The following is a 17859-nucleotide window of genomic DNA, read 5'->3' as shown; positions in this document are numbered from 1 at the left end:
ATCTAAAGTTATCCCGAAGCGATGAAACGTTTTGTATCTACTTCAAAGAAACCTCGCGTCAGATGTGTGCATGACGAGCTGCACATGGTGTAATGACAATAAGGTACAAATACGCATGAAACATAAAGGACAAAAGCAACGTCACGAGCATTTCTTTGAACTAAAGAATTGTTGTTTATGTTTTAATTATATTGACTTCAACATGGCTAAAATGTTCGAAAGGGGAAATTTTATTTTTTCGTTTACTTACAGGTAATACGAGTCTATCTTGGTAGGTATCGTAGAATTGGTTTCTTATAGGCTCCTTGCAGTGACGTCACATCCCATACTTTTGAACACCATGTAAAAGGAGGAGAGGGTAGCTTCTTTTGCAAGAATTTTGAGTGACAGGTTAATCTTCTATATAATCTTCTGGGAGGAGAACAGCGACGTCGGTGCTTATCCGGGAGGTTCAAAAGAGGATCCTGATAAGAAGAGAGCTCCCTCTTCCTCTTTTCTCTGGAGGGCATCGGAAATCACGTCATGTGCAAGCCACGTATAGACTATTTTGCTGTTTACTAACAGGAACTGGTGCTGGCGTCCCAGGCGACTTCCGGTCGCAGTTTCTGCAAGCCTGTCGAGTTTTCTAATATCACCAGTGCTGGAAAGCATAAATGCTTCACGTACAACAAAGTTGGAAATTTAACGAGGGCCTTCTGCTGTAGATTATTGAATCTAGGAGGAGGCAAGTTGGTTAACAAGAATGCTCCAAACATTTTAACAAACCTCGAACCCCTCCATTCTTTTGGCTCTCACCTGAAGAATGGGTGTTTAAACGTTTCATCTACATTTCAAGGAGCGGTGCTTAGGTGGCCTTTGTTCACCATTTTTATAAACCGGAAGTTCTCTGAGACGTCAAAGACTGGAGCACCGCCTTGTGGCGTTCGCCATAAAAATGCTGGATACCATTGTTTTGGAGGTACAAGAAAGTGGAAAGGCAAGAAGAAGGTAATTTGGACAAAAATATTTCATTTGAAAATTTAGAAAAAAAATCGGCGGAACGACGTCAGTTTAGACAATACTAAATTAACGACTGACTTCTCAAGCACTTGTGACGGCTTGGAAACGTTGTTCACAGTTCCGACTATAACCAATAACCCAGATATTCTCAACGTACACCATGTTCAGAGCGCTCGCGAAATTTTGCCCCTTAAATTAAAGTGGTTCTATCATTCTTATCGCTGCCTTTATTTGGTAGCGTTATATTCATAGTGCGAACAGTACATAGTGACCAAAGCAGAAATATTTGCGCCTACCCACTAATTATTTCTACAAGCGCTCGGTACTCTGGCGATCCCTCGCACCCTCAGGTCCCCCTCTCCCTTAAGGTCTACCCTTATAGATGAGCGAAATCGTTTCTTATACGGCCGACCGCTCTATGGGCTAAGCTATAGAAGGGACGAATTACAGTAAATTTTGTGCTGTATGCGCCGACCAACTGAAGGAGACCGGGAACGTCGGAATGTCAAACTCCTTTTGGAATGAGAAGTGTGTAGACCTAACAGCCCAGCTCCCTTTGTCTCCACTGCACTCGAATGCGTTAAAACGACTAATGCTGGCTTCCTCTACTTTAAGATCTCATATTAAAACGAGTCCGACGAGTGTAGTTAAGCCAAAGCCAGCTAGCTGTAGGTCTACCCACTACTAATTCGAACCAGAGATCGGTGTTCTGACGACTCTGTTCCCTTTCGTGTCCTCCTCTCCCTCAATTTCTCGGCGATTATATCTAAATTATTATTATTTTTTTTATCTTCGACATACGGTTCGCCGTCTGGTGAGCACGGAGCGTACTCGCGACGCGAGAGCACGGCGAAAGGCATTGAGCGCGTGCTGCAGGACGGGTGTTCGAAAGAGACGGCCTGTGTACCCTTATCATCTTGTTGGTGATTATTGGCCACGAGAAGTTTCGGCGGCGCCCTCTCATGGTTCCTATCCACAACGTCGCGAACAAGATTATTAGAAGCGAGCGACAAGGTCGATGGCGAGTAAAAAGCGCGGTGGAAGCACTGCCATTATAACGTTCTGTCGGCCTCGCCGATGCAAGAAAAACAATTGTCATCACAGGCAACTTTATTTCGGTGACATGTTTCCATGAAAAGCGACTCAATAGGGTCCGTCGGCCCTTATTAGGAACGAGACAAAATCGAGCACCCGCACTGCCCTGCGTATCGCGCTGCGATAATATACGTTACAACTTATACACCCCCCCCCCCCCCTTATGGGGTTTTTACACTGAAAGCGGATCCGCAGATAAGAAGCGGACCTGCGCGTTCTCAACCGCAAAGTGGTTGGGATCCAGTGGTTGGAGCGGATTTTCGCCAACCGCTTCTGGACTGATTTGCCCCAACCGCTTTCGCGAACCGCGAAACGGCAGCCAATCGCAAAGCAACGCTCTCGAAGCAAGATGACACCTGTAGCTAGTGAGGCGTTCAAGGCGCTGTAATCCTATTGTTGCAGCGGACAGACCGACGAAGAAACGGGATGTTCACCAATAGTGACAGATGGGCCACTTGGCCCATCTGTCACTGGTGATCACCGTGATGTTCACGTTTGTCAACAGAATTCGTCATGAAAAGGTACGTGTTATCCCAGCGAGTTTCGCTTCGTACATTTACTTCGGGTATACGCTCGTTTGTGAATTGGGTTGCCAAAGCCCTTCTCTCGCTGCCTTCTTTGTCTTTGCCAATAGAAGGTGGGAACCTGCCCTAGATTGATCGAAATGACAGCTTTTGTACCCACTAAGACAGTCGCGTTACCTACAGAAACCTTTCGACATCCTGCATGACCACCACGAAGGCCGATAAAGTCGCCCTATGCCTAATTGCATGGCCAACACAGTACCGAGGAGCTTGCGGATTACCTGCGCTAGCTTTACCTGTACCGTTTATTACTACCAAAAGGAGTAAAGGGAACCTACTTAAGAAATAAAGTACGTACCAGACGATATATAGGTGTCCATATGGCGTTTATTTGAGCTTAATCTCAAACAAAAAGTAGACTTCATCGACGTGGGAGTGACGAGAGGAACGTCCGCCACCAACGAAGCCACGAACGGATAGCACCAAACACATTACCGTATCGCGGTTCACCAGTGCCACTCACTACTCTGAAGATGATAAAATCAATCTACTAGGAGAAAAGAAAAAAAAATGGCCCTCTGTCCCGAACACCAGGTCAGCTATCAATGTGAAGAGGGTCCACCTCTAAGAAAGGGTCAAGGCCATCATCTTCTGAGTCAGGAAGGCGCGCCTAGCCGGGCTTCGCTTTTCGGCGAACTGGAGGGAATCTGGACTGGTGAAGGCGAGCGGGTTGAACATGAAGACATTAAATTGAAAGAATAAAACACAGGGGACAAGCACAGAACAACCACTTTCTTTCATTTAGCATCGCAGGTGGTTTCTGCGGTAGAACGTTTCTTTTTTCTTTGTCTGGACTCGTGATGCGCATGAACGCTCTGAAGAGAAATATTCAGGGTGCCAAAATTGCTACATTTTGGTTTCGAATAGTTTATTAAACTGTACCTTGTATTGTAAAACGGGGTTCCCAAAAGCAAGTCTCGAAAGATCACGCGTGATTGCCGAGAAACCGCCAAGCGCATCTCGGTGTGTCATAACAGGGTCGCTCAAGCCATATCCGCAAGCGCTTCGCAAACGCAACTCAACTGCCAGTGTTAATTCACTATTGGAGGAAAATGCCCTGAAATAAGTGCAACCAAATAACGTTACGGATTCGTTGAATGACCACAGTGCCATGTTAGAAGAATTCACGATTTTCCGTTGCATGAATCATCAGCTGCAGAGGCGATTCTTCGAGCCTTGACCTGCGCGTCCAGGGCAGTGGCCTCCACGCCAATGGACTTCAGTTCTAGGGAAGGTTGATGGAGGACCGCAAGGTGTATATCTGTGAACGATGTGAAGTACACAGACGATACTTCACAACTCGACCCGCCTGTTCAAGGCGGCCGGCGGAGCCTCCAAGCCAGAGGACTTAGTTCCAGGAAAGTTGGAAGCAAGAATAAACTCCAGGTGCAGTGGACGCCTTGAAGAGCACAGCAGTTGCTTCGGACGTTGACCCACAGGTCCCCGGCAGTCTTCAAAAGTTTGTCGGCTAAGAAACAATGATTCTGTAGCGGTGGCAGAAAGGTGTTTCCGTTGTAGATGAAGGTGACTGCAAGAAGGCTAGACAGGTAAGCGAGCGACAACTGGTAAACCAGGGCAACCACCGCGAGGGGTTTAAATAGAGTTTTCAAATTGTCGAGTGAGATGAAAACAAAATATATTAAACAGTGCTACTATATTTGTCGTCGTTTCCCAACCCGGAAATTCGAAAAATGCGTTTTATATGTACAAGTTCAAACTAAACTAACAAAATATTTATGAAGAACTAAATTAATATTTATGGTCTGACCATTCTGCATAAACTCTCTGTCTTAGGATTTTTCACCATTCAACGTTTTAAATAATAAACCATTCTTTACAGATAAATAAATGTAATGGACTGCATCAAAACCGCTCTGCTTAACAGTCTTCATTTTGAGTAGAGCCTTTTCTACCTATGCATTACCTCAAAAGAATACTATTGTAATGTCAGGCTCCAACGTAACATTCATCAATTTTAGAGGGCCAGTTGATTCAGTCAAGCTAGTGGTTTATGATCGGTGAGAAAAAAAAAATTACGTATTGTCTAGGTAACATTTGAGCTCCTCTACCACCCAAACCAGGCAGGCATCTTCTTTTTCAATCGTGCTGCATGCTTATTACTGTGCAGTCAATTTCTGGCTGGCGATCAGTTTGGGGTGTTCTTCGCCCTTTTTATTATTTTGGCTGAGCACGACTGGCAACCTCTTTCCACTCGCATCGCAATGTGCCAAATAAAGCCTCGAGAAGTCAGGACTGTTAAGCACAGGGGAGCTGACTAAAGCCACTTTCAATTTCACAAACGCTTGGCTCCGCGAATCGCCCCAGACCGGTACTTTTTTAGGGCACCGGTTAGCGGACCCGGCAAACGGGGAAACTGAGTAATGTATTGCCAGTAGTAATTTACCTGCCCAACAAAGACATTAAGTCTTTTCTCTTCTTGGGGAACGGAAAGTCTTGGATATATAAAAGTTTAAGCACATGCGGATCCGAATTTTCTTGGCCAACCACGTGACCCAGATAGCTCACCTCAGACTGCGCCAACTTGGGCTTGATCGCCTTCGCTGTTATACCCGCCTTTCGCAGTCTAGTTAAGACGTTGCCCCAATTCCACTGATGATTTTCTCAAGTGTTTTAAGATATATATATATACATATCATCAAAGTACGGCAATGCCAACAATTCTGCCCGAAACCACTCTCCTCATGGGACGGTAAAAAAAAAATGGAAGCCGTTTACAATTCCCTGTAACGCCGGTTAGAGCGCAGCTCTTGAGGAGAAAGATGGAAGCGTACTGAGCGATAGGTGACTCCTTGAGGTCACGTGACCTAAGGGGGCTCGCGTGACGTCAGGGGGGTAACGTGACCTGGGGGTCGCGTGACTTCAGGGGGTCACGTGAACTCGGGGGTCACGTGTCCCGAAGGGGGTCATGTGACCTCAGGGGGGTCACATGGCCTCAGTGAGGTCACGTGGCCTCAGTGGGGTCACGTGGCCTGAGGGGGTCACGTGGCCTCAGGGGGTTACGTGATCTGAGGCGGGTCAAGTGACCTGAGGGGGGACACGTGACCTGAGAGGGGTCACGTGACCTGTGGGAGTCACGTGGCCTGAGGGGGTCACGTGGCCTCAGGGGGTTACGTGATCTGAGGCGGGTCAAGTGACCTGTGGGGGGACACGTGACCTGAGCGGGGACACGTGACCTGAGGGGGGTCACGTGACCTTAGGGGGTCACGTGACCTGTGGGGGTCACGTGACCTCGCGGTTACGCCGACGCCGACGGCGACGCCGCTCAAGCCGGAAACGGGCCCCTAAGAGCTGCGCTCTAAAAGAACGGATAATTTTTTAGAGCGCAGCTCTTAGACGCCCGTTTCCGGCTTGACCGGCATCGGCGCCGCCGTCGGCGTCGGCGTAACCGCAACCCCCCCCCCCTCCCTCCTCCCCGAGGACCTCGGGAGGACCTCGGGTTCCTTCGGGAGGATTTCGGGTTCCTTCTGGAGGACCTCGGGAGGACCTCGGGTACCTTCTGTGACCTCGGGGGGAGGGGGGGGGATGTGACACCCCCGAGGACACGTGACCCCCCCCCCACCCAAGATCACGTGACCCCCCTCCCCCCGAGGTCACGTGACCCCCCCCCCCCCTCCGTCAGTACCCTTCCCAACTCCTCCTCAAGAGCTGCGTTCTAATTCGGCGTTACAGGGAGTTGTGATCGGCTTTCACTATTTTAAACCGAACCAAACCACAAGCGGCCAGTAGGTTCTGAACGGGGTTACGAACGACGCAACGTTGCAAGCCCCGTTGGTTAGCGGAACCTGCCTATACCCATGAATTAAATCTAGAGTGGAGATGTAGATTGCTGGCTTGACTTTCTTAATACAGGCTTTCATAATAAAGATAGGATACACCTGTGTTACCGTCCCCCATTTTGCTTGCTATAGTCAGGACAAGCCCTTGTTTCTTTTCAGGGCACTCTACAAGGACCATAAATAAGTCATAATCCGGCTCAAACGATTCAACAAGTCCCAGATATAGCAGCGGTTGTATTGCTTTCCTCATGAAACGTTCATTACGAGGCGAAAAGTGATATGGCTTGCAAGCGACCGGCAACTCGGAGCTGAGTTCTATACCATACGTGATCAAATACGTCCTACCCGGCTTAGAAATAAACATGTAAGGATACCGTTGAATATTGGGCGAGTTGGTTATACATAGTTACAAAGCGGGTAAAGTGGTTTTCCAGAAATAGATGTTTTGGTGGTTTTCCAGAATAAATTAGTTGTCAGTTAGCGCTCGGTCTGTGTGTACATCGTTCTTTGTCCTCCGTACTTTTGGCGCTGTTTCCCTCTTCGTAACGCAATAATACTCAGAGATGACATTTTCGAGATTTTGAACTTTGAATTTTGAACCAATTCCTACTGGGAAAGCGCAACGGTCAGGGAAAAACACGGTTATATACCGGTTCCACCCGGGAAAACTCGCTTGATTTGTAAACGAATAAACGAAGCGCGAGCAGCATTGCAGGCACTGTAGCGTCCAATTTCCTTAGATGCTCGTGGCATAAGGCCCATAAAGTTATTTTTTATAACTGAGTGCACACGTTCCACGCTGTTACTTTGACAGTGGCTGACAGAGCTGTGGATAATTTGCATACCACATTTTTCAAAGAAGCCAGAGGTTAAAGCGCTCGTAAATACGCTTCCCAAGTTGCACTGAAGTTCACAAGGAAAACCAATTTTTGAGAACACAGCAAACAACGCATCCACCACCCTTGTAGAAGTCTGCGCTCGTAGTGTCACAGTCTCCAGAAACTTTTATGCTGGACAAGGAAACGGTGGCTAGTATCGGTAGTCTAGTCTGATATGGTTATCGAAAGAGATCCCACTACGCCCGTTACTTGACGCCTGAAAGGCCCATTAATGAGAGGGATACACGTTAAAGAAATCTTGAACTTCTCGCTGGGTCTTTCTGTTCGTTTACGAACGTCGCACGAATGTACTTTTCGCCTTCTTTGGAACATCTCAACGAAATTCGCGCCTTTGTTGTGTTGATTCCTCGAGGCTGGACCAACCTTTAGGTTGCGCAGGTTCCAGCGGTTGAGGCCTGTAATTAACCGTAACCACTAACTGGTCGTACTTTCACTGATATTTGGTGCGCTAGCTTCGACAGGAGAGTTCCTTCTTAAGAAAACAATGCACTTTCCTTGATGTTTTTTAAAGCAATTTTTCAACATTCCTCCTGCGAGTCATGCGCAGTCTACTCTGCTGTCAGTATCGCTCTCTCCACCTTTAGCAACACTTCGAAATTTGCGCTTGATAAGGAAACAAGACTAGGCTCGGCAATCACAGGTATACCTTTCTTGACTTTGGGCACTCCAGTGGTGCTTTCCACCTCTGGTACGGCCTGTGTGTTACCCCACGTCATGTAACGGGTTACCATATCTACCGGATTCATCCCCAACTATTTTCCAGAGTCGCTCAAGCTTTTTGTCGTTTGTTAGAAAGAATGTAAGCAAAAGTAAATAGTAAAATATCAAAATTTGCTGCGGTCGATTTTTGCGCTCGAAATGAATATTTAACTACGCATTCTTTTGTTAAATATTGTGGTTCGACAATTGAAGAATGAGCTAGAACAAATGTGGCATCCGCGTCGCGCAAAATCTTACAGGACTGGTCATACCAGATCATACCAAAATCATCTTATATAAACCTAGAAGCCATTTAAAATCATGCTGTAAGATTTGTATACTCCGAATATTCGTTTTTTTACCAAAGACACCTAACAAAACAAAAAAAAAAGGAAAAGGTGCCGATCTTTCTTTGCTAGATCACCGTCGAAGAATTGCCAGATAGCCGCTGTTTCAGCGATAATATCACACGTTGTCACCGAACCCTTACATCACACTCTGTTCGCACTTTTCAAGTCGCTTTAACAATATCAACATAAGTCATATCCTCGCCCAACACAGATCGATTTGCAAAATCTTTTTTTATTAAAACAGCCAAAGAATGGAACGATCTTCCTGATAACATAGTAGAGCTTAGGAACTTGGATAAATTGAAAGGAACTCTTATAGCGCTAGATTAGTGATAGTTTCAGGATGATGAAATTCATGCGTGCATGTGTGTGCTCTCCACGTCTTTCTTGATATAGATGTGTTCTTTTTGTATTCTTTTGCATTTTGCCCACAGGATTTTGTAATTTTCGTTGCTTTGCTGTCTAATGCCCCCACTCCTTATGCAATACCCCATCCTACGGGGGCCTTTGAGGAAATTAAAATATATAAAAAATAAATATCATATAAATAGGGTTGTAAGAGTTCGTCATCCTCACCTAACGCCGAATTTACCTTTGAACCTCCTTAACACGTCACCCCGCAGATACGTGTCCAGGCTGATGACATCTATAATATAAAATTTGCCTCCGTGCTTCGAAGGCATTTGACCCATTTTTATCTGGGCTCGCTTCATATTTCGGTTTGCGTTGACTTTCCGCAAATATGAAGTCCTGTAGCTTTGTTATCTTCAAACGACCGAGAGCATTAGCGACTTGCTGTGTGTGACGAGGTTTTCATGTCTAGAGCAGTGCACATCGGTATAATCCACGTTCTTTTGGCGCAAAGGCGATATTTGGCCAATCTTAAATCCAGAACTTAATTTTACCCTGAACGGAAATAAAAAAAACTGGTTGTTACCTATCTTCTTCAGACTCGTCTCGCAATCCTCTCAGGTACAAATCCCCCGATAACAGATCTCAAGAAAACCCTCCAAATGGTAAGCCAATTCAGAATGACTTTCATCGGAGCGCTTCATGTCTTCACTGAACATAACTTAGAAAGGCTCTAGGGACACCCTAGGTTTTTTCAAAAGGCTTTTGATTCACTTTGTTTTAATCCTACGCACTGTCTGGGTTAAGCCTGGCCTTGACGCCAGCCGCGTCTACGGGAAAATCACTAATAAAGCCCTGTGCTTGGTCCGACGTATCCAATACAATCTTGAGACAAGTGAGTTCACAATTTATGAGGAATTGTCCCAAGTCAACCTCCAACACGGAAGGGCTGCAAATAGGCTCAGATACTTACATTTTCTACTTTTTTCGCCGTATCGGTCGGCTTTTGCTATTTCACTTTCATGGCATTGATTTAAGCTTCCCCGCGCCTTTGCTTCCTTTCTACCTCGTCCCAACACACGTAAAATTCCTCAAAGTTTACCTCACAAATCTTAGCGTCTTTAATTACTTCGACTTTTCTCATGGACATCGTTCAAGTGCAGCCAACGCTGCCGCTAAGCTTAATAATCAAGGTTTCGCATTCTTCTCAAAGGCCATGGTGCTTTTGCTCCACAAAACAGAAGAAAAATGTCGCAGTGCGGTATTGGGCTTTCCTGAAATCCGGTCACGACGTAAACGACTCCGAAAAACAACCAGGCACTCACCCACCGAAGTCGCGAACCAACGGCTTCGCCCATCCCACCCCTGCCCCCAACTGTAACGGCTCGTTCAAACTTGCGGTTTTGCAGGCGAATCTGCGACGGAATTATTGACCGCGGGAGCAATGGGTCCGTGACCGATTTTCGCGTGGAAAAAAAGTTTCCACGCCGTCGAAGCAAATTGGAACACACGAAGGAAATCGCGCTCGCGGGCATTACATCCTGGCTAAGTCGCCCGAGTTGTTGGGGCTGCCGCCAGACTTTTTGGAGTTCACAGGTTATGAAAATGGCGCCGTCTCGCTGGTATCGTTGGGTCAGCAGAAATGCTGATTGAGACCAAATTATTCAACAGCGTTCCAAAAAAGGCAGCTGAGCAACGAAAACAGCGCCCACAAAGAAAGTATGTGGAATAATGTTTGCGTGAGTGCACGTACACACGTTGCCTTCGTTTGCTCGTTATTTTAATATTGCCTTCTCGTACCACCGAGAGTATTGGGCGTTTTTCCGGCACTGCGGGTTAGCCCTAACTGCAAGAGGAAGTCTGCAAGAGCATTTCTTCGAACGCCACTCGAGCCAGGAGCTGCCATCTCCGATATCGGCGAGAGACCGGAGCTCAGCAAACGCGACGGGGGGCAACAACTGTGAACGGCACCGTCTATTCACGCCCAGTAAATTCTGCCGTCTACAGAGCAATTTTCGCATGTGTGAACGTGGCCTAACGTTTCGCCGGCCTCGCCAAAAGAAGCAGAACACTCGTCGCAACAGGCGACTTTATTCCGGTGACATGTTTCAACGAAAAGCGCCTCAGGCCGGTCCGTTGGCCCTAATCTAGCCGCGGCGTGTAATCGGGCATGAGCACTGCCCTTCTCATACCGCTGCGATAAGATACGTTACACCATCATGTTCCTAAATCAAGACCGTCAGAGTTGGGAGTCTGATTTTGCTCTTATTTCTGTCGATGCGAGTGAATTAATTCTACTGAAAAGGTCATAGGGAGCCTTTGGTCAAACGAGGTATGGCGATCACATCGACGCTTTTGTTCGCGCACGTCACCAATAATACTTTGTTTATATTTATCATGCGACTGTAGCCATTGCAGCATGTACGAGAGCACGAGGTTGCTGCCTAGAGACGTTCTTCTGGAGAACCAGAGCTAGCGCTAGAAACGTATATCTCAAAGACAGAAGCGTGGACTATCCCAGGCCTGTAGCTTTGACTACAGACTCAGTTTAGGGGTGAACATAGTATATTAGTGGCAAAGGTTGTAGACAACACCACGCTGTGTCCGCGCATGCGTATTCCCATGCTAGCAGACAAACATGCACGCCATATGGCTAGACGTCGGAAGGACCTTCGCGGGATCGAAGAACGTCAATTTCAGTTACGACGCGCTGAGGAGGCTTGTTGTAGCCAAAGTAAGAATGATGCAAGGGAGCGAAGTCGACAGCGGAAGTGAAAATGACCGTGAAAATCCTGAGCATCAATCTCAAAAGTCGACGCAAAAACAACAAAAAAAAAACAACACGACGTCTCATTAATATTCAATTTTTCCAGCGCCCAGCTGCTGTCACTGTGACAAACGTGACGTAGTTGCATAACTGCTGTCGAATTTTCCTCCGATTAAGGTGGGCTGCTAAATATTGCATCAACAATACTGACTGATTAGTTTATGTTATTTCAGTTCAGGGACCGTATTATTTGAATTACACGTATAGAAGCATCTCACGCAAAGCAACAAATAAGTGAGCAGGACTCACTTTTTCAACTCATCATAGGACTCCGTGAGAACAATTCAGCTGTTTATTGCATAGGTATGGGGTGCCTGGGAAAATGATATCCGTGTTTTTCTTACAAGAAAAATAAAGCAAGCTTTATTGAGATCTCAGCCTCCTCCTAAACGCAGTGTTACCGGTCGATGCCAGATGAAAAAGTATTTAAAATGTGTTGTTTTCTAGTGCGAATGGTACAGGCTAATTTTGGTAATTGTTAATAACAATATGGCGGCGCAAAAAAACCCATGATTACTTGAAAATTAACTGCATCTTCTTTTTGGAACTTGATAAGTTTTGTCATAACAAAACTTTCCAAACATTGCTTGCTAATTTTAAAACACATAATGGCAAGTTCTGAAAGTTTGACATCTGGTCCGGAAGGCTAGAGCCTAGAGCCACTGTAAAACGGAGACAAAGCTTCGGTATTCGTAGATTTTTTTTTTTTTTTTGCGTTGCTTACACACATTGTTTTCTCTCTTTCAGACGGCGTGTAGTTGAACTTGGGTGGAAGTATGTGGAGGAAATTATAAACCAGATGATGCTTCCAACGGATTGGCGATGAAAACTTTGCGATTTCCAGCGTTACGCACACCGCTCTTTAGTTGCTTGGTGTGGATATATTATATAAATAGTGTGTCTAGCCTTAAAAGTGGTTCGCACCGCTTCATCTGGATCACGTGATTTATGGTCCTTGGTTGCAGTTCACAAGGCAAAGCGGTGGGAAAGGCGTCAAGTGTTTCCCAGATTTCCATCGCCTCTCCGCTTCTAGCCTCTTCACCACTCAAAAACGCACCATGCTCATGTCTACGATGTGCTCATTCACAGAAGTTGTCCGCCATCAAATTGCAACTGCTCTTTATGGTTTGAGTTGTTTATTTTTTCAAATTTAGGCTTCCTTTACGTAGCACATTACGGTGACGCCAGCATCGCTGTCTGCTTGCAAGCACTTCTTCGTTTTAAGACACTCCAACAATGTCGTAGCGACGCAAAAGAGGCCTTTAGCGTCGCATATTGCGCATATTTCCCACCCGCTCTCACTCCGGAACGCTTTAAGACTGATTTTATAATGTGTTAGGACGGAAGGTGTAATGATTGTGAGGTTTACTAGGTTCCTCGATTCAGCCTGCAGTGCCTGAGGACACTCTGTGAGCCAATAAGAGAGCCTCTTGAACTCCTACTGAGCGATGCTTCGCTGACTGAAGCCGCATGCGCTTCGCACGTGCCGAAAGTCCTTTTGTCGTGACGAAAGAAACATGAATTAGTGCATGCGGGTGAAAGTGTTCGTTCTAGAATGAAAGCAAGAGATGAGCTCGGATCGGAGATTTCCGCTGTGGAGCTGCATGCTGTTGAATCACAAATTACAGTGGTATCCGCAGAATGGCTTGCGGCACTACCCTCACCCAATGAACACTGTGAGCGACCTTCGTTCCAGTGTTGCCGAATCGTGAGAAATTTCCAATCTTGTGTGGAAAGTCTAACGCCAATGGGAAAAGATGAACTTAATTTAAACGCAAATAAATAGGGAATTAATATATATATATATATATGTATCTTACTTTAGACGCGTTCGAGTTTAGTTCCCCGTTGTCCACTGCAGCTGTGAGAAATGTCCCACGGTTCGGCAACACTGCTTCGTTTACCCATTCTAGACAACCATAATACATTCACATGATAATTAGTGGCAACATACACGGCCTCTCTTACTGATTCTTTCTAATTACAGATTGCTTATACTTTAGTAGTAGTGGCAGCATTGGAGTTCAACAAGGCGGTAAGTTGGGCGAGTTGGTTGAACATGTTCAAACGCTAAAACAGCGCAAAAATTTGTCAAAGGACGTGTGAAAAAAGTGCACGGAAAAAGCGCCCACCGCTTTCTCCGTGCACTTCTTTCTCTCGTCCTTTGCCAAAGTTTTGCCCCGTTTTCACGTTTGAACAGCATTGGAGATTTATTCGAATTTGAAAACCGCCAAGCTGGGTACTGGAATAACCAGATACACTATTATGTTACTCGGTTATGTAAAAATTTGAATTTTCGAATATCTGAGTACATTCTGCTGTACAAGAATGGAGATTCTTCAGCCGAAATAAGGGTTTGCCGCTGCAATTTGTTTTCTGAGAATTCACATCTACTGCCTAATCGTTATAAAAATTAAAAGGCATGCTCAAAGGTCATCCCAATCCTGGAACACGAGTGCTCCTTTTTCATCTAAGGTGACAAAAGAGGGAGAGAGGTAGATTACTCGCTTTTTTGGTTTCTGATTAGATTCTACGTCACAGCATATTGTACAACGAGCGTTGACAACCAAAAAAAATGTATTTTCATTCGGGATTTCAAGTTCCAGCATTATTTTAGTGAGAACTAAGCAAAATAATGCTCGCCGGTACAAGGTTGATGGTCGACGTCAAATGGCTATGAATTCGCTTTTTTCAGAAGTTATTCTTTTCTCCGGCGGCGATCGGTTCATGTAGGACAGCAAAACGACTACACATTTGGTAAGAAAATATGGTTTGTCCGGTGACTTCCCCCATGCGAAATAGGTAAAGTTCGAAGTCTACCTTGTGTTTGATGACATTATCCGTCAGACAAAGGTAAACAATTTTCCGGTACATTTAGCAGATGACGGTAAGGACTTTTCACACAACACCGTTAAGGGGGTGGTGTCGTAGAAAAGCCGGCGCCGGTGGCGTGATGAGAAAATTCTGATTGGCCGATAAGGTCATAATGTCAGTTTCACTTGACCTCGCGCGGGAATATAAAACAACCCACAACGCTCGAGTGAAACATGATGTCAAGCGAGGAATGAAATTAATCAAAATATAGCACGTCATGCAAATTAAAGGTCGCAGTATGTCTGAAATTATATTACTTTATAAAGTAATTAATTTGCCTTAAACGAAACATTTAAAGAATTTTAGGCGGGATTCGAACCCACGACCCTTCGGCTAAGAGCGAGAGACCGCACTCACCAGGTCACGTAAGGCACGCTTGCATGGCTTGTAAACGAGCGGCACTTTATATGTTTGTATGTTTCGCTTGCCCAATTTTTTTTCTTGAACTCGTTGCCACACGACAATCGAAGAACGGATCTCGCGGTGACTAGTGTTCGAATCTGTTTGCAGACTGTCTTTTTTTAAGCAGAGTGACCCCGGGCTTCCGAAGTCGGCATACCTGCCCCTGGTTGATCAATGTATAATAAAATCCCATATAATTGTAGTCTTGAATAAGTCGGTTGTTCATCCATCTTTGTCTTATTAGCTGAATAAACATTGAATGATAAAAGTGTTATGCTTGCGCAAACTGATTAAAAGAAGCTTGGAGACAACGCGTGTAGACCGCTCGGCTATTTGTGTGTAAATCACTGCGAATTTTGGTTTCATTATGGTGGAGTTACAAAAAAAAAATCAAATTCTCTCCTCACGGGCGGCATGGTATGTGTCTACGTAAACGAGTGGTGCGGAACAAAGAAAAACTCTTTTCAAGCTTCTCGTGCAAAAAAAAAAAAAAAGTTTCTAAATTTTAGTAGCAAGGTGGCAAGAACCTTTTTTCAGGTGTCTAACTCTCTAGTGAGGAAAGCAGGGCGATCCAGTCGAAACAACAAAATGGTGTTTTCGATCGCAGCTCCTCACAGAAAGGTACCTACGCACGAAAGTTCCTACATGTACATAGAGCTCGTTTGTCCCCATAAAACTGGTCACGTGATTGCCACCAAACTACAGTTTGTCACTTCGCCATTATATGCTCTTTTTTAGTAAGAAAAGGTCAAATTCTGAAAATTGCTTTAATAATACGTGCTAATGTGTATTTTGCACCTAGAGCAAAGCGGACGACATAAATACAGGGTCAACTTTTAAGAACCGGATCCCATGCTGATATTAAGTTTTGCGCGCATTACTAAAAAGAAGTAATCGATTACAAATAATATTACTGTGGTTCAAGAGTATTAAATTATATTACTCTGTTACTTCAGAGGAAACGTCATTGACCCTTACACACAAAAAGTAAGCTTTACTTTTCCTTTTACTTTAGGTTTTCAATGCGGCATGTCTTTCTGCCGGTTTGAGAGCGGGGCATCCGTGCAGTCCACTATTGGATTATAATCACCAGATTACATACCATTCTCTTCTTAGTCCATCACTTCCTGTAGACCGTCCGACTGACGAAGACTTAATTTGTTCTAGATTTCCTTGGTAGGTAGGTTGGGGAAATTGCGGGTGCCATAAAGAAGGCAAGCGAGAGTTTAACTGCTTCAGGCAATTGTATTCATTTCGGGAGTAAGAAAGTTGCTCCTAAAAGTAATTGGGTTTAAAGGACTTCATGAGTTGTAGTAAGAACCGCACAAATCTGCATACATTTACCTCATGCAGTTGTGCGTTCTTTCCTTCTACATTGTTGGTTATACATGAGTGCATGCGTTCTTCGAACCTTATTTTAATTATCCATTTATACAGTATGAGTGGAATCAAACTACAATTACCTGGCAGGCCTACACGTTAATCCATGAACGTCTTTCCTATGTACTCCGTTCTTACGGCGTTAAAATAATAACAAAATTTTGCAAAACGTCGTTGACTTTCCCAGACCAGTGTGCTCACCGTTCTCGCTACTTGGCACGCAGCAGCAAGAGGAAAGCCTTCACTTCAGCTCTTATATTTACTAAAGAAACCTACAGAGTCGTAAAAAACGCCGTTTTTAAAACTCGGAGATCTTTAGGAGGCAGCTATGACCTACATTTATTTTGTGCACGTTAGAATAAATCGTGTCACAAAGCACCCGTCAAGGAGATAGCGTGCAGAACGCTGACAGTTCTTGCCCCGAAAGGCCTCGTAAAACGTCTACCACGGCTGCTCAGCCACAAGTCTGGTAAAAGCTCTGAGGCACCGAAAGAAAGGAAATTCAAACCAATTATGTGTTTTTTTATACGAGTGCTTTCTATCGGTTTATAAAGTTTATAATTCGTTCCAAACTTTTTGGAACGTCGCTTTGTATAATAAAGAGAATAACACTTAGACCTGGTTTTTGCCATCCTAAAAATACTATTATTTGTTCTTAACATTTTGTTTCTTTTTGTTGACAGACGAAAGCTTTATTCACTGTCAGCCGCAAAAAAAAATACTCCTTATACTGAGCAATCCACGGGCTATGTTTAGCTGTGTCTGAAAAATCATGTCTGGTACATTAAAATGCACACCAAACGGAGTGTTTCGAGGTATATGTTTTCTTCAATTTTTTTTTTGAAAGAAATGAGATATACCTTGAATATATTGCTTTGTTGTTGCTTTTTTGATGCTTCCAGTTTTTTTGTTTTTTTTTCAAGTGTAGGAAAATCACGGGGGCAATGGCCAGTGAACTGTTTGGAAAGAATATGAAAGAATGACATAAATATATAAAAGTAAAAAAGAAAATTGTGGCTACATATGTGAGCACGAATATGTTTCAGGAATGTAACGGTTATCACCAATGACCTAGCTAGCTCTTAACAAAATGACAGTGAAAATAATGAACGTTTCCTTTTTAATAGTGCTGCCGGTTACAGCGGCTGGCGTCAGGTACTCAAGTAAAGCTCCAATTGGTCAATACTGAAATGAAAGTAACTAATTCACCGTTTAAATATTGCCTTCTAGGGCAATTTCAAATAATACAGTTTTTGCCTGGCACCCTGAATATTCTGTAGTATTTAGTAGAAGTAAGAAAATTTAATATTCTGTTATTTAAATGATGACATATCGAGTTCCCTATATCCAAACTGACAGAGAACAAAAAAGAAAAAAAAAAAAAAAACGCCAAACCTTGCGGGTTCGTAGACATGTCAGAATGGGACGAATTATGTCTACAAATGCCTGGCGCCGAAATCACGTGACGCTGGCCAGACGGCTAGGGATGTCCGTAGCTATCGATGGGGAAAAGACGTTTTTCATATTTCGTATCCTGAATAAAGCATGCGCATCGCTTATGCTTGGCGCGCCGCAGAAATTACGGTCGAGTGAATTCTACAC

General features: G+C 44.6%; 1 pseudogene; it reads right to left on the bottom strand.

The window, feature by feature from the left end:
- Positions 1 to 8105, bottom strand: part of LOC121837291 — a 111463-nt pseudogene extending 103358 nt beyond the window's left edge.
- Positions 8106 to 17859: the final 9754 nt, after the last annotated feature.

The sequence above is a fragment of the Ixodes scapularis genome, unplaced genomic scaffold, assembly GCF_016920785.2.
Source record: "Ixodes scapularis isolate PalLabHiFi unplaced genomic scaffold, ASM1692078v2 PGA_scaffold3__209_contigs__length_174095766, whole genome shotgun sequence".
Lineage (NCBI taxonomy): Eukaryota > Metazoa > Arthropoda > Arachnida > Ixodida > Ixodidae > Ixodes > Ixodes scapularis.
This window is presented reverse-complemented; position numbering and strand designations above follow the sequence as displayed.